Here is a 27270-nt window from a genome sequence, read left to right on the forward strand (position 1 = left end):
TGAAGACTTACTGGCATTTGAAACTATGACTACCCTATAACGTACTGAATGACGGATCGTCTGATCTTTTTGAACGATTCATTAAATGAGCCAACTCATATGAGTCATTTGGTCGTCATCTGATGACACTTGTCGCCATGTGTATTTGTTTGTGGCGTTTCTTATCAGTATTTTGAAGTACGCATGTTTATTTATTTATTTAGCATTCCATAGGTTTAATTTAGACTGCAACCTCACATTCAAAAGCGCATTTTGTCTGCAAAAGTTCCTGGATGCAAGTGTTGTACATACATTCTTGAGGGCAGGTGTGGTTGGCGGGGCTGGAGTTCTAGCCTACTTCATCAACTCTCTGCTTGCAAAAGTATTTTTCCTTATTTGAGATTAAGCTGAGCACATCACAAATCCCAGCAACAATCTTACAATCTTCATGGTAAGAGAAAATACAGAAAATATTAACTGCAAGGAGTTATAAAATATAAATACAACATATAAAGAGCCAATTGTCAGTCCATTAAAGTCCTAAAAACTCATAGTACCTAGGTGTCATTTTTGTTTAGAATACAACATGTTTTTATTTATACAAATGTTAAATATTTTGTTTATGCAAGTGTGTAAAATTGTATGCTCTTGAAATGTTTTTCTAAGTAACTGTTCTGTATTTTTTTGCCATCTTTGCAGTTTTTTGTAGTCACCTCACTGATCAAACTGATAGTCAGCCTTTGTGGTTCCATGTATTTGGATTTGTGGAATTGACACATGAAATATAAGGAAGGTTGATGGAGGAAAGCAAATTTCACTTCCTTTTTTTGTCTGGTGTTTCATAATCATTCATTTCTGTCTCTCGCTTTCCACCACAGTGATTCCAAATACATCTGTTTTTATGTCCTCTGTGCTGAGTTTGCAGAGTGGGGAGGGACACTCAGAGGACAGTGAGTAAGAGAAGTGGGGAACCTGCCTGACTATTAGCATTGATGGTCTTGTGTGTGATGGTAAAGTGTATTGCACAATGTTGACTGGATAGAGTGTACAGATAGTAACCTCACGGTTGCTCAATTTATTATGAAAATTTCAAAAAGACACTTGTGAAGAGAAATAAAATCTCTGAATAGCAATTGAATTGGATTCCAGAATCTGAGTAAGTTATGCATGATTAAGGAAGTATACTACGTGTACAGTTTTTACGCATTTTATATCACCTTTGTTGTCTTAACTAGTTCATTTTGTGTTCAATCTTTTAAAGTTTAAATATTCCATTAATATAGTCATAAAATTAAATGTATAATAATAATTATATATAAAATATATTGTTTTTTTTTAAATAAGAATAATGTCCCACAGCAGTGCATCAACTTACCTAATACAATATCTACCTTTCATAGTTTATAAACTGCCTTTACAGTACATTGCCTTATAGAAAATAATTTATTTATTTATTTTTGGCAAAACAGCTGTGTTGAATTTAGCAGTAATGAGGTTGGTGCTGTTCTAACAATTTGGGAATTTTAGTGGTCTACACTAGTGGTCGTGGGTTTCCTCTTTTACCCTTTGTGCTTTGTATACACCAAAAGAAAGCTATCAACTGGAGTCGCATAAACTGTGCCCTTTAATATGCCAAGGAGCTTAAGAATGGTCAAAGGTTGCAAATAGTTATGTTCAAAGATTCCGTTAATTTATTGTTTCTTGAAACTATTTTCCTTCCAGACACATTAATGAGGTAAGATATCCAAGTATCTGCTGATTGCTCTGCAGGCCAGCACAACCATGATTTCAACAGACAGAATACAGAGGTATTGAGCAATACCTCTGTAGTGTGTCTGTTGAAATCATGGTTATACTTTACAAGAACCCAAACCAGGGTGTATTTTTGCACCTGTTCTGATGGACCTGTTCTGAGCTTTTTTACTTTTATCTGGTTTATTTTGTGCTACTTAATCTTGCATGACTTAAAGCCCTTTAAACATTTAGCACATGATTATCCATAAATGTTTTTTCCAGTGAAGACTATTGATGTAATTATAAAAGCACTAGAGAAAAGTTCACCCAATCTTGTGGTTAGTGCAGTAAACTATAATGTCATGGAGTACGGAAGTATTCAAAGTAGTCTTAGAGAGGCTGATTTTATTACCAGTTTAACAAATGAAAACATGTGTGCTTTACAGGATTTATTTTAACTTCTGAAAAAACTTCAGCATATAAGTAGCATAAATGAAAGATTATTCTCCCAAGGTGAGTACACAAAAGAAACAAGAAGGACCCATTTTCAACAGTTGTTAGAATGCCGTTAGTTCTGACTGTAATACTGCTGCACAGTATGCTTTTTTATCTGGCCTCAGGAAGTAATAAAAAGCAAGTAGGTAAAATGTTTACATTTGAGGTTGTTGTATATACATATACATATATACATGGAATATCCCAAGTAGCATAGTGTTGAGATTGAGTGTGTCCAAGAGTGTGCAGGTGTGTTATCAGGGCAAAGGTTGTTATTTGGAGTTATTTCATGCTTTTTATGACTTATCTACTGGAATTTAATGATAATAAATAATTAGTTTGTCCTTCTAAATGTTTATGTGTGCATAAAAGTTTATCTGACACTTTATACCACCCTAAATTTTAATACAGTGGAATTCTAAAAATGCTAAATGCACAATTTACCTTTTTTTTTCTTTCTTTCTTTCACCGCTATACATTTTGCATTTTATAAGCAGTTTCAATGGGCATGTCCTCCTGTCCTGATGGACAGTTCCAGTGTATTGATTCTCAAGTCTGTGTTTCCATGGAGCAAGTGTGTGATTTCCACACCAACTGTTCAGATGGATCAGATGAAGCGTTTTGTGGTAATTACTGTTTTATATCTTTCACTCTTATTCTCAATGCATCAGATTCAGATTTTGTTTTCTCTTGATGATATACAGTATATACTCTCTTGCACATATACAGTCTGTGTCATGTAGTAATATTAAAATTATAAAACTAGAGTCCTGTATAACTGTGATACCGTTTTGTGGTATTGCATCCAAATAAATGGAAAATTACAGCTTTACAATACAATACTAAATTCACAATATAAGAAATATCCTTCCTCACAGGCTCTTGTGACTTTGAGATGGAAAACATCAGTACTATGAGAAAGACACTTTGAGAAAGACACCTGTTCCTTGTACCATGACCAGTCAACTGAACTCAAATGGAAAAAAAGAAGATGGACAGAACCCTCCCTTTGATTATCAGGGACCTACACATGATCACACCACTGGTTCTGGTAGATATACATATAATAATTTATATACATATATAAACAGGACACTACTATTCAAAATGTTTAGGGACTTTGAAAGAAATCTCTTCTGCTCATCAAGAATTGATTGGATTGTGTGAAGTGGATATTTCATGAAAGATGTTTTTCATGCACCAACAAATTATGCATAATAACACCAGAAACGTATTAAAAAAATATATAGGGTCCATTTTGATTTCATGTTTTTGGTAATTAGTAGTCTATACTCATTAATTTAGCAATGATGGACATTCATACTGACCACAAATTTTACACACTTTTTCACAAATCAAGGTCTGTGTGACCTATTTTATTAATCCATACATGATCTTTGCGAAAACATATAGATTTTTTTTTTTATGTTGGTTAGACAGATGGCTTTTGTCTGAACTGTTTATTTGTACATTACAAAACTAACCAAACACATATTTATGCTAAAGCATGTTATTATTTACATGTACATATTTACATGCAATTACAGTTATAACAATTCTTGGTTTTTATGACTGTTGAAGACTCTCTCTCTCAGATTTGTCACCAATCATGCTAATGGAAAACAGATGATTATATGGATGAGGACAGAAACTCAAGGCAACAAGTGGCATTTTGTGGACCTTAGTTTAGCAGACATTGAAGAACCAAGTCAGGTATGAAAATCACACACTCTATACCTGCATGGATACAGTAGATATGTACATGTGTGTTCTCATGCATTGCATCCAATAGTTTATATATGATGGCATCCTGGAAAGTGTAGACGGCTAAATTGCCATAGATGAAGTGCAGGTGTCCAGCAGTATAAATAGGTCCTGTCCAGCTGAGCGTGAATGCACCTTCCAAGACTCTCTGTGTGGCCTAAAGTCAGATCCGACAACTAATTTTACTTGGATCTGAACCAGTGGAGATCTGGCCATTGGCACACACAGCCCTGCAGCGGATCATACTTTAGAAACTGATTAGGGTCTGAATATCCACCTAAGCTACAGCATAATGTGCGGCAATGTGATAATTCATATTGATATTGTTAATATTTTTATATATATAGGCTTTTATCTGAGTGCACAACTGTGGAAGTACCCCAAAGGTAGCAGAGGCAGCATACTGACGGATGTCAATAAACCGACCTCTGAGCACAGAGAGTGTTTGATGTTCTGGTACCACATATATGGAAGAAACGTGGGTTCTTTTAACATCTATGTCCAGTAGTTGCACAGTGTCACATTTTAAGTTACTGATTGCATTGTAGCCAGACATGCTTAATTTATTGTAGGAGTGAAAGTGTCTATACGGTGATTTCAATAAAAAGAGCAGCCTTCTATTTGGCTAGCCATGTGATCTTAAATGTAAAAAAATAATGATAAAATAATAATAATAATCATTAGGCTACCTATATAATTTTAAACATTTTTAAATTATTTTATTTAAATATGTATTTTGTAATACTTAAGAACTCTTCCTCTCTAAAATGCTAAAATGGGATTTAAATTATATTACTGGTAGGTTTTATTGCCCATTGCAGATGTCAGAGCTTCTGATTATGTTCTTGCTTGCTTTAAATAGCACGTTCAATATAAATGTGAAGATTGTCTGTGCATACACTCATACAACCATCCGTCTCTTTTAAAGTACAGCCATTGTATCACAGTATGATATACTCTATGAGAATTACAGAAAGTCACTGTCAATATCTGAACATTTTTAACTGGGAACATTAAAGAGCAAGTTCAATATAATTATAATGTTATAATATAATTATTATATAAACTTGCTAGGAAGTACTGATTGCCCAGTAATGTTTATTGTCCAGTAAATCTGACCTGCGTGTGCAGTGGTGTGTAAGTGGCTATGTATTTATACCATTTATTAAACAAATGATATTAAAAATCACTGTAATCTTTTCGCCAGGCCACTTTTTAATTTAGCCAGAATGCATACTGTACTTCTAAATATCTGTCAGTGGAGAAAGAGGGTTTTCGCTCACGTAATGGTGTAGTTATTCTGACCTCTTGAATTCTGCACATAAACATGTGTACTGTATCTTTTATTCATGCAATCTAGTTAGTGTCTTATTGTCAGCCTCTGATTTTCTGCTTGGATAACAGATTATATTTATAGCAGTTGTTGGAAATGAGCAGAAGCATGATATTGCTATTGATGATCTAACAATCCTAAACGACTCTTGCCTACCTCAAGGTAAGTATTTGGCTTTCATAATCACAAGATGATTATTATTTTATCGCTTCAGTTCTTGAAGCAGTGAAGTGATTCATTAATGTCTGTTCACCCCACAAAGCTCCTGACAACAATGTGACTGTTATAACATCTAAATGAAGCAGTGCACATTATTTTATTCAGGGTTTTGTGATTTGGAGATGGACATGTTTGGATGGTTGAATACTCATGTCAATGTCTCCAGTATTGACTGGAGCTCTGGAACCAGTGTTTCATTTGCTCCTGAGGTTGACCACATCACCAACACTGCCATGGGTAGATATCAACAAATTACTTAATGCTGAATGTATCAGGATAATGCTGACTCACACCGATGGGCACATGTGCAGCACAGGACAGTAATAGATGCCAAAGTATTGTAATGTTTGGAGTCCCACAATCATAAATCAGACGCACTTATCCAGGTCTTTAACTGTCCTTTTAAACTGCTCCCATGTCCTGACATCCACTCATTCTCTTCTATCCAGGGCATTACATGGTCTTTGAGACAAATGCCAGAACAGATAAGATTGCTCATCTTGAGAGTGAGGTGATGGAGCATGAATTTCAAGGCTGTTTGGAGTTCTGGTACCACATGTACAGTGGTGTGAAAAAGTGTTGGCCCCCTTCCTGATTTCTTTTTTTTTTTTCCATGTTTGTCACACTTTAATGTTTCAGATCATCAAACAAATTTAAATATTAGTCAAAGATAACACAAGTGAACACACAAGTGAGCATCTTTGCAGAGAGTTTTAAGTGGGTTTTAGACTTTAAAATATTAGGGTCTTTAATCAACAGCTGCTGATGGAATGATATGCTACTTTAACTGCTACTAGGTGACATTGTAACTGTCTACTATGTTTGAATAGCTAATTTAGGTAACAGATTATTAAATGTTTTTTATGGTACAAGGTTTGATCACACATTATCATTTAATGCCAAAAGCAAAAGCAATTGTATATGACGCGTCTCTGTTGTTGGTTGTAATATTGGTGAAGTAAATCCACATTTTGCTGAAGAAGCGTTAGCAAACTCTTGAGCCGCAACAACAGTACAATGTACTCCACCATTGTTGTGTATGTTTGTTTGTGCTTGCCTTTAAAATCGATACGTACTGCACGTCTACATGCCTAACACGTACTACACACGCATATGATGACCATTTTCAAAGATTCCAGTACGGAAACACGGAAACGATAATGGTGGCGTTTTCAAAAACTTGCCCTTTGAAACCTGTTTTCAAATACGTACTACATATACAAGTACGTTGAACATGGAATGTCTTATTGCTGACACTGCTTATGAATCTTAAGCTTGTTTGGATAATAGGTTTTTTTTAAGTTAAACTTTGATGAATATTGCAAGAAAATGATATCTTGTGTAGAAATAAGACGTACTGAGTATTTTTTTATATATTGTGGCTAGGGAAATTGTATGATTGCATAGCAGTAAATAACGTTTGTTTCATTTAGACACAATATTTATCAGTTTTCTTAGAAAAATTGCATAAAATACTATTACTTAAAACAATAAAAATAACCATTAGCCAATGGGATGTATTTTTGAAAGAAGACTCGTATGCTCACCAAGGCTGCATTTATTTGATAAAAAAAATACAGTAAAAACACAGTAATATTGTTAAATATTAATTACTATGCATACTGTATATTATACCCTGCCCATCCAAAAAAAAAAAAAAAGTCACCACCTGGATTTAACTAAGCAAATATTTAAGATCCTCCCATTGGATAATAACTGCATGGATGATTATCTTATGTCCCCAAAGAATGAGGTCAGCTGACTACCTGAATAGACTGAATGACCAGGTTATTCCATCAATTAATTTTTTTCTTCCCTGATGGCACGGGCATAATCCAAGATGGATTATTTTTCACACATGGATTGGCCACCACAGAGTCCAGAGTCAGACCTTTACCCCAATGAGAATCTTCGGGATGTGCTGGAGAAGACTTTGCGCAGTGGTCCGACTCTCCCATCATCAATACAAGATCCTGGTGAAAAATTAATGCAACTCTGGACGGGAATAAATGTTGTGACATTGCAGAAGCTTATTGAAATGATGCCACAGCGAATACGTGCCATAATCAAAGCTAAAGGCAGTCTAACGAAATATTCTTGTAAATGTTCTCCTGAATGGGGAGCTGGGTCCAGCACTTTGGTCTCTTTCTGGAGCATCTTCTGATAGTTGGGAGGTGGCAGAGGTCACTGTGTCGTCTCCCTCTGAATTCAGAGTGAGTTTTTTCTTTTTCTAGGATGCATTTGCTTGCAAAATGAATTTTTTTTACTCATTCTCATATTGTTATCAACTTCTTCTTCTGGAAAACACACACAGACACAATAGGAGACATTTTGAAGCCATACAATAGCTTTGAGTGAAAAGTACCCAGAAATGAAAATTGTCAACATTTACTCACCCTCATGTCATTCCAAACCTATGTGATTTTTCTTTTTTAATTCTCTGGAACACAAAAGAAGAAGAATGTTGGTGACCAAACAGTTGTGGTTTCCTTTGACTTCCATTGTGGTAGTCATTAGGAACCAAAACCATTCCACACATGTTTGGAATGACATGAAGTTGAGTAAATCATGATAGAATTTCATTTATTAATATTTGTTTTTTTATTTTTTTATTTTTGTGTTGATTATTTTTATTGGTTGTTTTGTTTTTTTCTTTTTTTTCTTTACCTAATTCAGTCTCTCCTTCTCCTTACTTTTTCAAAATATTATTTTCAGAGTAACAAACAAAACTGCCTACCACATGCAGTTCCTGCATTTAAATATTCTCAGTTATGAAAGATGTATACTGTATGTGTTTTTTTCTGCATTTATTCATGATTTTGCATTCACACACAGGTGGCGTTCAGAGCTCAGTACAAACTCTGAGTCATTTGTTCTTCTGGATGATGTCGCAGTTAAAACTGGAACATGTTCCCCAACAGAAAGTTGTGATTTTGAGTCAGGAAAGTGTATATGGCTGAATGTTGCTAATGGTTTCATAGATGAATATGACTGGATTCATGCAGACAGTCCCTACAGAGGTCCTTTGGTCGATTACACTACTCACACTGCAGATGGTGAGAATTGGAGGAAAAAAAAAAAAAACAGTGACCTCCCTGATCTAATATGTTTGTTGATATTGCAAACATTTTTTCACAAGTTAAATGAGATAGCAGGACAGCTCATTAGACACAACACATGAATATCATTGATTTTTCCTGTTTCAGGCAAATTTCTTTCGAGTTCATTTCAGAGGAACACGTAAGGCCAAAAAAGCAGTTCTGTGCTGATCTCAGAAAAGATCCAGGCAACCAGTGACTCCTGTTTTGAGTTCTGGTACCAAATGAACGGAGGGTCTGGTCTTGCTTTCCCATCTTTTTGCTTCTACTAAATACACCCTCTCTTCCACTGTTGGACTGTCAGGTGTGATTAATGCAGTTTTTATGGTGCACTTCTCTGTTGGCAGTGACCCTGGGATCCTTAGAGTGCTATTAGATTTAGGTTCAACAGAGCAAGAACTGTTGTTTGAAACAGATCACTGGGAACAACTGGAAAAATGTCTCTGTCACCGTAGCTGAGAACCCTTTCAAACCCTTTCAGGTGTGAAATACATCTATTTGGAAAGCCTTCATATTATATCCATTTGTAATCATGCCATGTAATATTTGTAAACCTTGATTATCAAATTCATATAGAGGCTCAAACAGGCAGTGAAGTATACATCGCTGTGGATAACATTAGGTTGAAAAATGGACTATGTAAAGGTAAACTGTCTTTCTACTCAGTGAAAAAAGAATAGTTTTGTATCATCAAGCATTTCATTACATTCAGACATCAATGTGGAAGGTGGAGTGTTTGTTGGCTGTGATTTTGAGACAGGCACCTGTGAATGGAAAGATATCAGTATTGGGCAGTTTTTTTTGGGAGAGGGACCAGAATGGTACAACCAACGCCAACACTGAGTCATCAGTGGACCACACTACTGGCACTGAGCAGGGTAAAACAACTATCCCGGAATAAAACTATTACTTTTTTAATGTACCATTCAAAAATGTTGGTGTAGGTAAGACGTCTCTTATGGTAACCAACAATGCATTTATTTGATAAAAAAAAAAAAAAAACAGTAAAACCAGTAATATTAGGAAATAATATTACAATTCTAAGTAACTGTTTTATTTAAATATATTGCAAAATTAAATGTTTTCCCTTGTTGTCAAAGTTGAATTTTCAGCAGCCATTACTTCAGTCTTCAGTGTCACATGATCCTTTAGAAATCATTCTAATATGCTAATTTAGTGCTCAAAAATATTTATTATTATTATCAAAGTTGAAAACAGTTTTGCCACTTAATATTTTCCTGGAAACAGTGATACATTGTTTTTTTTTTTGTTTGTTTGTTTGTTTGTTTTTTTCAGTTTTCCTCAACACAGTGGTTCTCTAAGTTTTTCTTTTAAAAAATCTCAAGTATATGTGTATATCATCAAAATAAAAAAGTTAATGATAATATTTAATGAAACAGAAAAAAAATCTTATGTAATTTTAGTATTGTTTATTGTAAGTGCAAATTATGTTTGGGTTCGAAATAGCATTGAATAAAAACATTAATGGAGTCAATAATATAGAATCATGACAGCAACAAACTGAACTGGAATAAATGAAATTACAATGACTGCTCTTATTAGTACAGCTTAAAAGAAACAAAACTGTATGTACCCACATATGGCTTTATTAGGGCATTATAGACCAAATGGCATGCCACACAGGGATTTCAGGGTCCACATAATGATGTAAAGAAGCACTGAGTCTTTTTTTTTTATATATATATAACCAGTTCTTTGAAACTAACCGATTTGAGGGACTAAGTCAGAATTCCCATAACATATAATCCAAAAACAGAATGTTATCAGTGTCATATAATTAAAAAACGTGTACTTTTTAGTCTGGTACATGACAGTAGAAGCCAGTCATGGTGAGCAAAACAGCTGTGCTGCTCTACAGAGTCCTGCCATGAAAGAGGCCAGCAATGAGTGTCTGCTTGAATTCTACTGCCACGTTTGGAGAGGGTAAGACAATAATGGGTACAATAATGAGACTTTACAGTACTTCTGGTAATACTCAAATATTTATTCTGTAGTTAATTTTTCTGCACTATCTCATCTTTGTCAGGGATTTTGGTATTTGTCAGGGTTTTTGTGAGGTGGGGGTGTTTGAGGACGCCCTGTGGTGGATGTCTGGTAACCATGGAGATATGTGGCATCGGGCAGAGATGAGTGTGGGTCGCACAAATCAAGTTTTCCCTCTCCTCTTTGAGGCTACCAGAACCTGTAGTGAGCTTGGGGACATTGCTATAGATGACATCTCCTTCTTCAATTGCTCTCTGCCAGGCAGTCTACAAACACATCAACATTTTCTGACTGATAAATCAGTTTTAAAAAACTCAGCTCTCTTTAACCTTAACCATGGCATGTAATGGGCCAATATATTAGTCCATCATCCATTATTTCTTCTTCAGAGCCTCATGAATCTTGTCAGGTGGGAATGTTCACATGTTCAAACAATGTGTGTGTGGAGCCGAACAGAGTGTGTGACTACAGCGATGACTGCAGCGATGGAACGGATGAAGAGCTCTGTGGTATGACTGTGGGTTATTCATGAGCCAGGATAAAATACAATGTTTTGAAAAATTTGGATGGGGTGTGGTGTCTGTTTAAACAATCAAAAATAAGGTTCTGTCAGGGCCTCAAAGTTTTTGAGCTTAAAAGGGACAGCTATGAAGTACGCAGGACAGTTGCATAGTATAAGGAACTGTACTGTATCTTGCTTTTTTGTTGGACTAGATGTAAAGGTTTTTACCCATCGCTGCTGTTTTGAGCATGGCATGTGCTTGTGGGAGAAGAGTGACTTAAAAGCTGGCTGGATTTTGCAGAAAGGAGAACAGGCCTGGCCTAAGCATAGACCACCAAGAGATCACACCCACAATACTGCAGCAGGTACATCAATACCTCTTTAAAATTAAGCACATACACTACCATTCAAATGTTCAAGCTCAATAAGATTTGTTTGGAAGAAATACTTTTATTCAGCAAGGGCATGTTAATTTGTTTAAATGTGGTAATAAAGACATTTATAATGTTACAAAAGTTCTCTGTTTCAAATAAATGCACTTTCTGTTATTCAAAGAATCCTGAAAAATCATAAAGAATTAATCAGCAACATTTTTTCCACATTGAAAATAAGAAATGTTTCTTCTGCATATTAAAGTTATTTCTGAAGTATCATGTGACACTAAAGACTGGCGTAATGGCTGATGAAAGTTCATCTTAAAGTTCATCTTAAAGTAAACTTAAAAAAGTTAATCTTAAAGTTAATCTGAAAGTTTATTTTAAAATATATTTAAATAGAAAACTTCCATTTGAAATTGTAATCATTTTTCAAACTATTACTGCTTTACTGTATTTTTAATTAAATAAATGTAGCCTTGGTGAGCATAAGTGACTTTTTTAAAAATAATTTAAAAACTGACCAAGCTTAGTGTACATTATCCAAAATATGGTAAACATAATTTCCAGGTCACTTACAATAGTGACTTAAGGTACCCAGAGAAAATATAAACATTGTATTTGTTATTTTTATCATTTTAGCATTATATAGAATGGTTTATGTACCACTGACAGTATTCTCCTCTTATAATGAAATGGTTGTGGCATGTTCCAGGTCATTACATTACTCCAGCGCATGATCTGGGTGAAATCCAGACAGCACAAATCACCTCTAGCACCCTGCTGCCCAGCACTTATTTCACCGTGAGTCATTGTGCAGTCATGTGTCAATCAAATAATGAAACGCACAGCCTATTTCATTTGCACTAATGCACCTTGTTCTTGCAGGTGAAATTGTACCACTATTCTCATGGTGAAAATAGCACAGCTGCCAGGCTAGTCATCATACTGAGGACACTTCGTAATGGAGATGATGACCGTATACTTTGGGACAAGACTGTGACACAGAGCTTTCTCTGGCACAGAGCGGAAGTCACCTTTTCTACCTCAGTTGAGAGCAAGGTAAGAGATTTTTACAGTATATGTGTCATTTACATAATTTCATGCCTTAGATCGGCTACTGTAATCATAAGGTGCAAAAGAAATAAATCTGACAGTGAGGCTCATGCGTCACAGACAGCGGTGGACAATGTTTCCTTCTCTGTGACATGTGCTCATGATCCAGACAACGGTCACACCTGACCTAACAATAACACCAGCTACAGCAACAACACCAATGACTGATGCTCCTCCAGCTTCACCAGCAGTCAACCCTTGTAAGGTCATGAGCTGCAACTCAACTGTATGTTGTATACACTGACTTTACTATGTACAAATATGAAATGTGAATATGTGCCATAGTCTAATTTTTGCTGCTCCTTTACTTTTTGACAAAAGCATTGTGAAACCTGTATTGCATTGCTAAGACACTTGGTTTGTCAAATTCAGGAGAATGAGTTTCACTGCTGGCAGTGTAACATGCATTGCAGCTGGTGCTCAGTGTAATTATATCCTAGACTGCCCTCTAGGGGAAGATGAAGAAACATGCGGTGAGTCATTCATTCATTCATTCCTTCATTTTAGGAAAAATAGAAGTAAAAAAAAATACATTTTAATTATCAAAATAAATTCTATATATTCTCAAGATCAAACAGACCTAAAAGTATATGAAAAAAAATAAAAATAAAATATTAATATTATATATAAAGGTGCTTCTCAATAAATTAGAATGTCGTGGAAAAGTTCATTTATTTCAGTAATTCAACTCAAATTGTGAAACTTGTGTATTAAGTAAATTCAATGCACACAGACACCCTTCACAAGGAGGGTAAGCCATAGACATTCGTTGCCAAAGAAGCTGGCTGTTCACAGAGTGCTGTATCCAAGCATGTTAAACGAGAGTTGAGTGGAAGGAAAAAGTGTAAGAAAAAGATGCACAACAAACCAAGAGAACCACAGCCTTATGAGGATTGTCAAGCAAAATCGATTCAAGAATTTGAGTGAACTTCACAAGGAATTGACTGAGGCTGGGGTCAAGGCATCAAGAGCCACCACACACAGACGTGTCAACAAGGAATTTGGCTTCAGTTGTCATATTCCTTTTGTTAAGCCACTCCTGAGGCATCTTACCTGGGCTAAGGAGAAGAAGAACTGGACTGTTGCCCAGTGGTCCAAAGTCCTCTTTTCAGATAAGAGCAAGTTTTGTATTTCATTTGGAAACCAAGTCCTAGACTCTGGAGGAAGGGTGGAGAAGCTCATAGCCCAAGTTGCTTGAAGTCCAGTGTTAAGTTTCCACAGTCTGTGATGATTTGGGGTGCAATGTCATCTGCTGGTGTTGGTCCATTGTGTTTTTTGGAATCCAGAGTCCCTGTACCCGTTTACCAAGAAATTTTGGAGCACTTCATGCTTCCTTCTGCTGACCAGCTTTTTGAAGATGCTGATTTCATTTTCCAGCAGGATTTGGCACCTGCCCACACTGCCAAAAACACCAAAATATGGTTAAATAACCATGGTGTTGGTGTGCTTGACTGGCCAGCAAACTCACCAGACCTGAACCCCATAGAGAATCTCTGGGGTATTGTCAAGAGGAAAATGAGAAACAAGAGACCAAAAAATGCAGATGAGCTGAAGGCCACTGTCAAAGAAACCTGGGCTTCCATACCACCTCAGCAGTGCTACAAACATCACCTCCATGCCACGCCGAATTGAGACAGTAATTAAAGCAAAAGGAGCCCCTACCAAGTATTGAGTACATGTACAGTAAATGAACATACTTTCCAGAAGGCCAACAATTCACTAAAAATGAATCTTTTCTTATGAAGTATTGTAATTTGTTAAGATTGGTGGGTTTTTGTTAAATGTGAGCCAAAATCATCACAATTAAAAGAACCAAAGACTTAAACTACTTCAGTCTGTATGCATTGAATTTATTTAATACACGAGTTTCACAATTTGAGTTGAATTACTGAAATAAATGAACTTTTCCACAACATTCTAATTTATTGAGAAGCACCTGTGTATATATATATATATATATACAGGTTTATATATATATATAGTATTTACATTTTTTATTTATTATATATATATACAATTATTGTATTAGATTAATATAATTATAACATATTAAATATTATATTATTTTTAAAAGTATGTATCCTACTTATTATTAGTAGTAGTAGTATGATTGTTGTTGTTGTTATTGTATCTCTCTAGGTCCATGCAGTTTTGAGAATGGACAGTGTCAATGGAGTGATATAAGTGTGGGTCCTAACAAATGGCAATGGGTGAAGGCCTCAAACAACACAGACCTGCCCACTGACCATACCACTGGAACAGGTAATTCAAGGCTACATCAATCCATTAACAATTACATAAAATACATTTAATTAATCTTTCTTTTTACCCTTTACATTTCCTCAGGGCATTACATGCAGATGTATATCATGGATCCATCACAGAACAAGGCTATGTTTCAGAGTCCATCCCTGCCTATCACCTCTGCATGCTGTCAGCTTCTGTGAGTTCATTTGTAATGCTGATGTGCAAAACTGCTGACAAAACTTTCAATAAAAAAGGTAAAGTAAAATGTTGTTGTAAAACAGACAGAAACTTCCATTACACAATATTACATGACACTGAGCTGTCCTCTTTTGTTTATCTCTTGCACACTAGGTTTCACTTCCACATGGGTGCAGGAAATGCAGGCAATCTCAGCATGATCCTGCAGAAGGGTGAGGAGGATAGGAAGCTGCTTTGGTCACGATCCATCAGCACTTCAACTCAGTGGGTTCCAGAACACTTACCACTGGGCAAACAAGACCAGCCTTACAGGGTATGTCAGTGTCAATGTGTGTGGGATGCAAAACACTTACACATGCAATCATGAGTCTGATCTTTAGAGATTAATCCTGTAGGATCCCTGCCTCACACACTTATTCAGGCAAGTTTTCTGCATGATTATAGACATATATTCCCTCTGTCCCATTTAAGATCACTGTCAGCTGCCAAACCTAACTCAGACAGGATGATTACCTGTCTGCAACTCGGATCATGGCCCTGGATGATATCGCCTTCCATAATTGTGAGAAAGACTACCAACCAGGGCCGGCCGTGGCATAGGTAACATAGGCAGTTGCCCAGGGTGCAAAATGACTGGGGGGCACAGCACAATGTTTTTTTGTTTTGGCCGGCCGTGGCATAGGTAACATAGTCGGAAGTGCGCTCTCTTTTGACCATTGTGCACTCTACACCCATATATTTAAGCAAAATAATTTCTGACAGTTAACATCATTTTAGTACTGATCATCATCAACTGATTAAAATAATGTTAGAATAAAATAAAATTGACATCAACGAAAAATCATAAGATTTGACAACGTCATGTTGGACTAATTTAAACACTTTCTGCATCAAGACGTAATTATAATACATCACCATAACACATTAATTATGCATGGTGAACACAGTTAAAATATTTTTGCCATTTATGTGCTCTTAAAGTATCATTTCTAAAAAAATTAAAAAAAAAATAGTGAAAAAATTCATTTTTAAACATTTTAGGGGCACAAGGCAGGAAGCGACACAAAGAACATAAGCAGAAAAAAAATATCAATATAGAGGTAAAAATCACAAGTTAACGACTGTATCCCTTGATGTTTATGTAGTATTTTGAATGGCTTTTTTAGAACATCTTAACTGGCAACACTGACACTGTGGAACGTTTTTGCTTGAGTTAACTGCTTATTTAATTATACTTTTTTTCCTTTAAAATAAATTTAAGCTTCTGGAATGTTGTTTTAATTTCAGTTACATTACAGCTGGCTTTTAATTCATCAAGAGCTCCAGTCACAGCACAACGAGGGATACGGCTCTCCTCTGTCTCCCCCAACTGGACCTGATGGGTATTGCTTCACATTCTGGTATCACATGTTCGGAGCAACAGTGGGATCATTAAGAATGTGTATACATGACATTTCATCCGATCTCATCACATCAGTAAGACTCACAAGAATAATATTTTAGGGCATTTTTATGGGTTTATCTGCTTACACATGTAAGAAATGCTTTTAAAGTAAAATGTAAATGCTTTACTCTTATAGTAAATGTTTTACTATAAAATATGTTTTATAATAACCAGAATGTTTCTTTTTTTCGCTCCTAAAACTGTAGATGTGGCAAAGGAAAGGAAGGGTTCTCAGGGAACTGAATGACAGGTGGCTCAGAGTCATGTGCAACTGACAGAAATTCATCAGATATTAATTGAGGCTTCAGTTGGAGGGCTGTCTGGTCACATTGCTGTAGATGATTTATCTGTCACTAAAGGTGCCTGTACTACCAACCACAGGTAATTAATAACATAGCTTATTAATTTGGTCTGTTGTTTTTCACAGTGTCCTGTTGAAATGTCCTCCATGCTTGCTAGAGCACCACAAGCATTTGACACAGCTGTAACATAATGTTGTATTTATCCATCTATATGTTGTCTTCAATATCAAACTTTAACTGTCAGCTTAGTGACAAATTTAGGGTATTTAATTCATGTCAAAAGCAACTTGATTAAATATACCATGCAAAAATGTGAGCCTGGAGAGGGGTAATTTAATAAAGGGCATCTTGACCCTAAAATTTTATTGCATTACTTTTAAATATTCCACTTCATATGAAAATCCTTTATATAATAAGGTTTGATAAGTGAAACAACAATATATTTTTGAACATTTACAGTAAATCGGTGAAATAATTTTGTATTGTAAAACATCACATATTGGCACCATATTTGTTATCAGCTGATATTAGAGTCAGAATTGAATATTTAATAATGCATGCTAATTTCTCCATTTTTTTTACAATTTAGATTATCTTTGCCATCAACTAATGATTACTGTAAGTTAATCTTTAAAAACACTAGTATTTTAGTAGTGATGTGAAATGTCAGTGTTATTTATTTATTTATCAATCAAAAAAACACAAACACTAATAATTTAATAATCCACAAGGAATTTAATTGTTGAATTAAAAAAAAAAAAAAAAAAATATATATATATATATATTTTTTTTTTTTTTTTTTTTTGCCTTGGACAGAATTTAAATATCAGCACAGCTTTACATTTTTATAGATTAATGTTTATGAATATAACCAACCCATAATTGTTTCAGAGGGAATTTGTGACTTTGAAGAGGAGGATTGTGGCTGGATACAACAGACTGATGATGACCGGAAATAATGTCAAATCTAAATCTAGACCTGGTTTGGACCATACAACCAACATGGCATACAACATACAACCAAGCGAGTGGATACTACTTTTATATGGAAAGTGCACCTACCCATGTGCAAGGACATACTGCTAGAATGACATCTCCTCTGCTTCAAACAAGTGAGAGAGAATCGTGTCTCTTCCTGTTAACTGTGAAATATGTAAACTATTACCTTTAGGGTCAGAAACTCCCATGAAAAGATACAGTCTTCTTTTCCAGGTGATGCCAGGTGTCTCCAGCTATTGTATTACATGGAGGGACAGGGCACTGGAATCCTAAATGTGTATCAACAGTTCTCAGACAAAGATCGGCCCCTGCTGGTGACCCAGTCTAGAGAACAGGGTGGACTGTGGAGGTTTGCTAAGACTCCTCTAACCATCTCAGGGTCAAACTACAGGATGAGCACTGTGTCTGGGGACTGAACAAAACCTCTAAGTAATACACAGTTGCTGTCACTGGTTGGGACAGCAGTCACAGATCACAAGCTGCACAAATCTGTTCATTAACTAAACTCTGTACCCTTGAGTTTAATGATGTGGACCTGCGGGAGTGTCCTCATTAATACAGCCGTCTTTCAGATCATGGTGGAGGGGATTACAGGTCAAACTGAACAGGGAATCATAGCACTTGATGATGTTCAGGTTTCAAACCATCCCTGCACTGCTTTGGGACAATGTGACTTTGAGGCAAACATCTGCAGCTGGATGAATCTGTTGGAGCTGGATGATGCGGACTGGCTCAGAGCCCAGACAGGCACTGGAAATCCCACACGACCCAGTGTGGCTCACACCACCAACACTTCCACAGGTGAGCTGAAAGAGTTCACTGAGCTTCATTAAAATGTTAGAAAGAATTGGTTTATAAAGGAAATATAAATCTTTCTGATATTGTGCTTTCTTTGAATGGGGATCATACATACTTTACACTTTACTCCTGGTATTAAGATTCTGTTTTCAGGCGATCCGATCAAAGCGTTAAAAATACACTGTTTAAATTTTTACTTTTATAAAATGGCAATGAGAGCGTGCAAAAGTCTTTATTTTACCCAAATACACTGTTAAACTAATAATATTTAAAATTTTAGAGCTGTCGGTGGGACAGATTTCAGTGGAAAGTGCATACACAAATCATTTAATGTGTGTGTCAGTTCATATCAGTACACAGAGAAAAGTAGCTTTAGTGAAGCTACTAGTGGATGGTGTGAAGCTGAAATGCAACCAAAAAAATGCAGTTTTATTTTATAACCGTTAGATGGCCAAAAGTTACATAATGTTTTAAATATTCGTTGCAATAAGTTTCAAGTCATTCCAACCATAATCAAAGGTCATCAAAAACACATGACCTCATTGTTTTTGTAGTATAAATTGAAAATCTGGACAACAGTGAAGGCCCACCTACTCACCTGTCTTTTGAGAGAACTGGGCTTGAAAACAATACGTGCTTATATTAAATCCAGGTTTATTTGGCAGTGGTGTTTTGTTTGTGAATGAATCAGAAAATGATGACTGAAAATACTCTTTGTAGATATTTGTAGTGCACAATTTTTTAATAAAGAATAAGACTTGTTTTTTTTAATGATACAGTGAGTAGATACACCTATTGGCAAAAGTGTAACAGATCAAAGATCACTGACAAATTATTAAATCGAAACAAGTCTTTTAAGTAAATGTTTCAAAAGTTTGGATTTCCTGGGATGATTTGTACAGTTTGCATTTCAAACAAACATGTTTTATCAACTTGCAGTAACACACTAAATAAGTGATTGATATAGTCATAAAATCAGACCCTTTACTAAAATATAATCACAAGTGGTCATGCTTTCATTTAATACACAAGAAAATACCAGATGTAAACAGTGACTGTGAGGCTCTTATGTTTGTAGGTTATTACATTTATATGGACAGTTCTGTGGGGACCTGGGGAGACACTGCCCTGATCCTGAGTGAGATATTCACCCCTGACAGCAGAGGGCACTGCTTCACATTCTGGTATCATATGTCTGGACAGAATTTTGGGACTCTCAGGTTATACATCAATAACAGGTACAGGACCATGACCAAAAACATGCGTACATGGATCACAATTGCTTATTAAGTTACAAACTTGGTGGTTTGATTACTGACTAAAGCTTATTTTAATTTGGCACTCAGCAAATGTTCATGTTGAACCCTGCTCATATGTATTTGTGTAAAATAATTAGATTGTGTTGTAAATTGTGATTTGTCAAATCCTACAGCATATACTGTCTTTTTTAAAGCAATTGCATTTGTTGGCTTGTTTAGCTGTAGGTATTGGTGTTGGAGTGGGAGTGACACTCTTTGTGATATTTACTGTTGGCACTGTCCTTTTTGTGCTGAATAAAAAAAGAAAAAGGTATGTACTGCTCATCACATGGACAATTTAGCGAGATAAAAATTAAAAGAGTCTTTGAAATGTCTTGTTTATTTACAGGGAATCTATACTTGAAGATAACGTGCTTGATTGTAACTTTTGTTATAGCCACTTTGACTGCAGTGTGAGTGTGGGTTTTTTTCTATACTATAGACTATACTATATAGAATACATGCATATAGCATTGTAAGAATTTGGTTTTCCTCTACTATTTTTGCCAGGGTTTAAAATCTACAGGAGAGAACAGCAACTCCAGGATTATTTCACTTTCAGCAGATGGAAATGACACATCTTTCACATAAGATGAGGAATCGCAAGAAACAGAAACAGAAACAAATCTTTATAAATCTTATGTCACCTACTGTACAGTATATCTTCATTATACTGAGAAATAATTGCAGTCCCCCAACCATTTGGATTAACTGTAGCCATATGGCCTTTAAATGCCTGCCTGACTGAATCATTGCCAGGATCATACCATTTTGGCTATATGGGGGTGCTCAGTGTCTGATTTCACATAGAACTACCAGTTTTCTCCCAATAAGTTAACATACAGCCTATTATGATAATGCTGTAGGCTAAATAAAAATGTGAAAAGAAAGAAACTTTTAATAAATATTTTTAATGTGTGTGCATAAACCCAACCACGTCTGCGACAGATTTAAGTTTCACTTTCCATGATCCGTGACTGACAGAGGAGCATCTCGGTGGCAGGGATTTAAATCTTTAACAATGTCTGGAATAAGATTTCTTTATTTTTATTTTATTTATTGATCACTCAAGATTATCTAATTTAACTATCTGTGGCTTGTGTTTTGAATATATGTTGAATATATGTTCCCCTGCACTTTAGGCATTTTGCGCACATTTGTCCTGCTCCTTGAGACTTGATTCTGACTTATTTCTTTTTTTATTTTTATTTATTAGAAAGGTATATTCTGTTCTTACTGAATTCTTTAAATCAGTTTTTGATTGTTTTTGGGTGCATAGATGTGGGTGCATAGATGTTGCATAGGTTTTGACCTTTGACCTTTAACCTTTGAATTCACCTTTAGACTTCCTTATTTCCTTTTTTCAAAAATTCAATCTCAGAAAACACAGGCTTGGTTGGAATACGCTGGATTTAAACCACTTTATTAAACCACTTTATTAAACCCCTGTCGGCATCTTGAGTTGACCTAACATCATTTAGGAGAGGGCTGTCTGACATTTCCAAACCAAAGGATCAGAGAATCTTCTCAGCTCTATGAGACATGTCACACTCCCCTAATCCACTCATTTCTCACAGAAACCAGTTTCCTAAGGGTAAGCCAGCACTCCCTCTTACAGCACACACACACACACACCCACACACTCACATAACCACATTTAGCCATAGGAGTAGGCCTACAAGCAAGGACCAAATCACGTTGAAGTCCTCAGATGAATCAAAATGAAAGGTGAAAGTTTTTGTCTGTAATGTCTGTTAAACTACTTTAAGCTTTGCTAAACCACTGTTTACTATGGCTCTGTTTATGCTGACACAAAGTCTGCTGTAATGTTCAGAAGACATGTTTTTAAAAAGAAAAAAAAAACATTGCATTTTAGATTTCTGTACTTCCTGTGTGCACAGTAACATCTTCAAAATTCACTTCTGAGGTATTGCAGTATGTAATGTTTCCTTCAAGTTCATGTAGGCATACACTAGAATAAAGATGACAAACATTAACTAAATAAATCATCTTATTTCGGCAGTTCTACCTTCCAGGCAGCTTTTTACAAGGATGGCAGAATCACCTTTGCATATAAAGAGGGGTTTTTTTTTGTTTGTTTGTTTGTTTGTTTGTTTGTTTGTTTGTTTTAGATACTACTTGGTTTTACAGCTGCCATCACCATACTGATGTAGATGAAGCAAGGTCTGACTGTAGACTCTCACCTGCTTTTAGGTTCCAGATGACATTAGCAAGATCAACTCAGTGAATCATCCCGTGAAAGTCGGGCTCTCTGATGCATTTGTGGTTCTTCATAAGATTGAACAGCTTCCGAGTAAGTAACTCTTCTTGAATGGGAAAATAATACTTCTCTCTTTTTGAATTAATCCTGCCTTCATTAGTGTTATTTTAGTATTATTTATATACTATTGTTTATTCAAACTTTGAATTAGCTTTTACCTTTATATTTTCAGTTTACATTTTAATTAAGTTTTATTAATTTTGTGTGCTTGTCATTATTTTTTCAATTCTTATATTTAGCTTTGTTTTAGTTTTTTTCAGTTTTAGCTTTAGTAATCATAGTACTTAAACTTTTATTTCAGTTAGTTGCCATGACAACATGTTTAATTTTAATTTTAGTTTATTAGGTTTAAGTTTTTCCATATAATTTTATATTTTATTTTAGTTTTATTTACAATAATGAAAACAATTTGAATAATTTTATCAATAATGATACCAGCCTTCCATTCTGTTGTTGCTTTTTTTCATGACAGATGTTAGAAGGAGAACAATATATGAATATCATCGGGTAGAGCTCTTAAAATCATGATCTCAAACGTCACTGCTGTTGAGATGCTTCCTCTACCAGGTGAGTCCAAACTGCTGACAGAACTGGATTCAGATCAGATGGAATATGTTTCATACGGAAACATCTAATTAATATACCTCTAATTAATATATTTTTCTAGTACTAAGACCAATGTAATTTTATGTTTACAAGCCTCTGTGACTCTTGTTTTCCATGGTTGGACTGGACTTAAGTGTATTTTATCACTTATTGTGAGAAGTAGTACCAATGTCACATGTTTCACACGTCTCTCATAAAAAGTTGCTCCTCCTGTTGTCAGCGTGCCTTCAGTTCTCCAGCTGTGAGACGTGTGTTACGGCTCAGATCAGCTTCAGCTGTAGCTGGTGCAGTCGCCTACAGAGGTGTGCACTTGGAATAGTCAGATAGATTAAGTGCAGTGTCTTTCAAATTCAAGTCTACTGATAAAGCAGGACTCAACAGTTGCAAATATTGTTTCTCCTGCAGATGTTCCAGTGGTTTTGACCAGTATCGTCAGGACTGGGTTGACAGTGGGTGCTTATTTGAGGTGAATAGATACAGCATATCCTTCACTTTCATCTTGAGTTGTTTCTACGTTCAACTGTCTCCCATTTTTACTAACTTAATGTAGTTGTATTTTAAGATAAAGAACCAGAGCTGTGACAGAAAGCAGTCTGTCATTAGAAGCAGCACAGACAAGAGTGACGGCAGTGTCTATAACTACAACAACATCAGCCTCCTCAGTCACCACCAAACTCACCAGCACACCCTTATTCATAAGAAATCTTCCTACCAGCATCCTCACTGACGGTGTGTATCAGTCTTATTACAGTATGCCCTGCAGCTCATTGAGAGGATATTTTTTTCTTTACATCTTGCTTCCAAATGAAGTCTCCAAATGAGACCAATTATAAGAGCCCTACAAACAGAGATAAAATCGACACCTGCACAGCTTTTTTTTTCTTTAGGCCATAACCTTTTTCAACATGACACTTAATCCATAATCCAAGATTGACCTTTCATCTGCCGTTAACCAAACTGTTTTGGTGCCCAGTGATATCCAATGTATACAAAAAAAAAAAAAAATATATATATATATATATATATATATATATATATATATATATATATATATATACAGGTCCTTCTCAAAAATTAGCATATTGTGAAAAAGTTCATTATTTTCCATAATGTAATGATAAAAATTAAATTTTCATATATTTTAGATTCATTGCACACCAACTGAAATATTTCAGGTCTTTTTTATTGTTTTAATACTGATGATTTTGGCATACAGCTCATAAAAAACCCAAAATTCCTATCTTAAAAAATTAACATATTTCATCCGACCAATAAAAGAAAAGTGTTTTTAATACAAAAAAAGTCAACCTTCAAATAATTATGTTCAGTTATGCACTCAATACTTGGTCGGGAATCCTTTTGCAGAAATGACTGCTTCAATGCGGCGTGGCATGGAGGCAATCAGCCTGTGGCACTGCTGAGGTGTTATGGAGGCCCAGGATGCTTCGATAGCGGCCTTAAGCTCATCCAGAGTGTTGGGTCTTGCGTCTCTCAACTTTCTCTTCACAATATCCCACAGATTCTCTATGGGGTTCAGGTCAGGAGAGTTGGCAGGCCAATTGAGCACAGTAATACCATGGTCAGTAAACCATTTACCAGTGGTTTTGGCACTGTGAGCAGGTGCCAGGTTGTGCTGAAAAACGAAATCTTCATCTCCATAAAGCTTTTCAGCAGATGGAAGCATGAAGTGCTCCCAAAATCTCCTGATAGCTAGCTGCATTGACCCTGCCCTTGATAAAACACAGTGGACCAACACCAGCAGCTGACATGGCACCCCAGACCATCACTGACTGTGCGTACTTGACACTGGACTTCAGGCATTTTGGCATTTCCTTCTCCCCAGTCTTCCTCCAGACTCTGGCACCTTGATTTCCGAATGACATGCAAAATTTGCTTTCATCCGAAAAAAAGTACTTTGGACCACTGAGCAACAGTCCAGTGCTGCTTCTCTGTAGCCCAGGTCAGGCGCTTCTGCCGCTGTTTCTGGTTCAAAAGCACACGCCTGTGCACGGTGGCTCTGGATGTTTCTACTCCAGACTCAGTCCACTGCTTCCGCAGGTCCCCCAAGGTCTGGAATCGGTCCTTCTCCACAATCTTCCTCAGGGTACGGTCACCTCTTCTCGTTGTGCAGCGTTCTTTGCCACACTTTTTCCTTCCCACAGACTTCCCACTGAGGTGCCTTGATACAGCACTCTGGGAACAGCCTATTCGTTCAGAAATTTCTTTCTGTGTCTTACCCTCTCGCTTGAGGGTGTCAGTGATGGCCTTCTGGACAGCAGTCAGGTCGGCAGTCCTTACCCATGATTGCGGTTTTGAGTAATGAACCAGGGTGGGAGTTTTTAAAAAGCCTCAGGAATCTTTTGCAGATGTTTAGAGTTAATTAGTTGATTCAGATGATTAGGTTAATAGCTCGTTTAGAGAACCTTTTCATGATATGCTAATTTTTTGAGATAGGAATTTTGGGTTTTCATGAGCTGTATGCCAAAATCATCAGTATTAAAACAATAAAAGACCTGAAATATTTCAGTTGGTGTGCAATGAATCTAAAAATATATGAAAGTTTAATTTTTATCTTTACATTATGGAAAATAATGAACTTTTTCACAATATGCTAATTTTTTGAGAAGGACCTGTATGTAGGTATGTGTATATATATCAAATTTTTTGAGAAGATATATATATATATATATATATATATATATATATATATATTTATATATATATATTTATTTATTTATTTATTTATTTATTTTGAAATCTCAAAATATCTTCTATGATACCTTTCAAAAATATCTGACCTACTAAAACACTTTTTATGTTCCACAGAAGAAAGAAAGAATACAGGTTTGGAGAATAAAATATGGCAAAAGTTTGGGTGATCTCATTATGTCTTTACCCTAGCAACCACACAAATACTGTAGCAATCATGTAGAAAAGCCAATAACCCCCCTATACTGTGCCCCCTGACATTTCTTCCGGAAAATGTAAAAATCTGGTTTTAATTGTTCTTTACAAGCAAATGTAAATATCCTCTTTTGTTCTCTTTCAGACTCTATGATGGACATTATAAAGAAGCAAACAGAGGAGCGGATGCAGACTGGTCTGCTCATTTGCATCCTTATCACCATGGTCCTCATGGTGTTAGCTGTATTGGCCACTATATACATGTACTATCATCCCACCTCCAGGGCCAGTCTCTTCTTCATAGAGATGAGCTTTACACAACTAAAGCATATTCAACTAATGGAAGTTGGCATATTTCTTTTGTAGGTGCTCTGAAAATGTTGTCATTTTATTCTTGATATCTAGAGACGACCAACACACTGGCCAGCCATGAAATTCCATCGGGGCTCAGGACACCCGTCATATGCAGAGGTAGAGGGCGGCCATGGGACAGGATAAAGAAGGATTCATCGTGATGGAACCTAGAGACAGTTTTCTTGTGCCAGACAGGAGAGAGAGCTTGTTTCTGACGGACCAGAAGGAAGGATTTATTGTGGCTGACCAAAGAGAACGTTTCCTTGCCATGGAATGCCGCTAACCTGAATTCAGTTCATGAATTAGTTCCTCAGTTTTTGAGAGGAAGTTGCACTGGATGCTGGGATGAATGTGGTATTTGTTTGACCTTATAACAACGAGTACTACAAATGTGAGCGATCTATTGCACCATCACACCAAAGTGCAATGTAGACAATGTGGACACATAAATGTTTTTTCCAACCCAGCGATGCCAGTGGAATTGCAGCACTCAGGGAAAACCTTCACATCTGAGCTTTTATTTCATTTCTCTAGAGCCCCCTTTAAACCAGGGTCTGATAAAGTTCCTGGGAGTCCCCTTGTTGGTGTCCCTCTTTTAACCTGATGGGTCATTAAAGCCTTTGTATTGCAGACACCTCACAGAACTTTCTGTGTAAAACACAGAAGCCTAAAGGATATATTTTTGCAATAAAATGAATACCTTTATACTCTTATGTAAGTCATCGCAACACATCCAAATTCATGTGGATAATGTTAAAGTACAGATAGAGAAGAATTTTAAAAATTTTGATAACAGTTCTTTGAAATTTTCTTGATTTTGCAGCGTATCAGAGAAACACTGAGTTGATCTAACACACACTACACACATACTGTATATACAGGTTATATTACTGTATACAGTATATACATTTATATATATACACAGTAGCACTACTTGAACACACAAAGTAAGCTCATAAATTGCTTAATTGCAATAGTAACCGTACACGCCTCAGTTTATGGCCTAATAATATCTGTGCTTTGTAATTGTAATATCTAGTTTGATTTGTATATTTGAAATACTCTCAAACAGAAATACATATCTCGACAACTGAAATGTTATATTGATGATTTCAGTAAATTAATACCATAAATAGTTTAGGTTATGTAATCAGAACAACTCAATTCAACAAAAACAATAATAACAAAAATCTGTGGACAAAAATGTACTATAATTGAAAT

At 35.9% G+C, this 27270-nt stretch overlaps 1 pseudogene; it reads left to right on the top strand.

Moving 5' to 3' along the window:
• The first annotated feature begins 22906 nt into the window (after nucleotides 1-22906).
• On the top strand, nucleotides 22907-26718 carry LOC122148551 (annotated as a pseudogene).
• Nucleotides 26719-27270: the final 552 nt, after the last annotated feature.

The sequence above is a fragment of the Cyprinus carpio genome, chromosome A2 (genome assembly GCF_018340385.1).
Source record: "Cyprinus carpio isolate SPL01 chromosome A2, ASM1834038v1, whole genome shotgun sequence".
Classification (NCBI taxonomy): domain Eukaryota; kingdom Metazoa; phylum Chordata; class Actinopteri; order Cypriniformes; family Cyprinidae; genus Cyprinus; species Cyprinus carpio.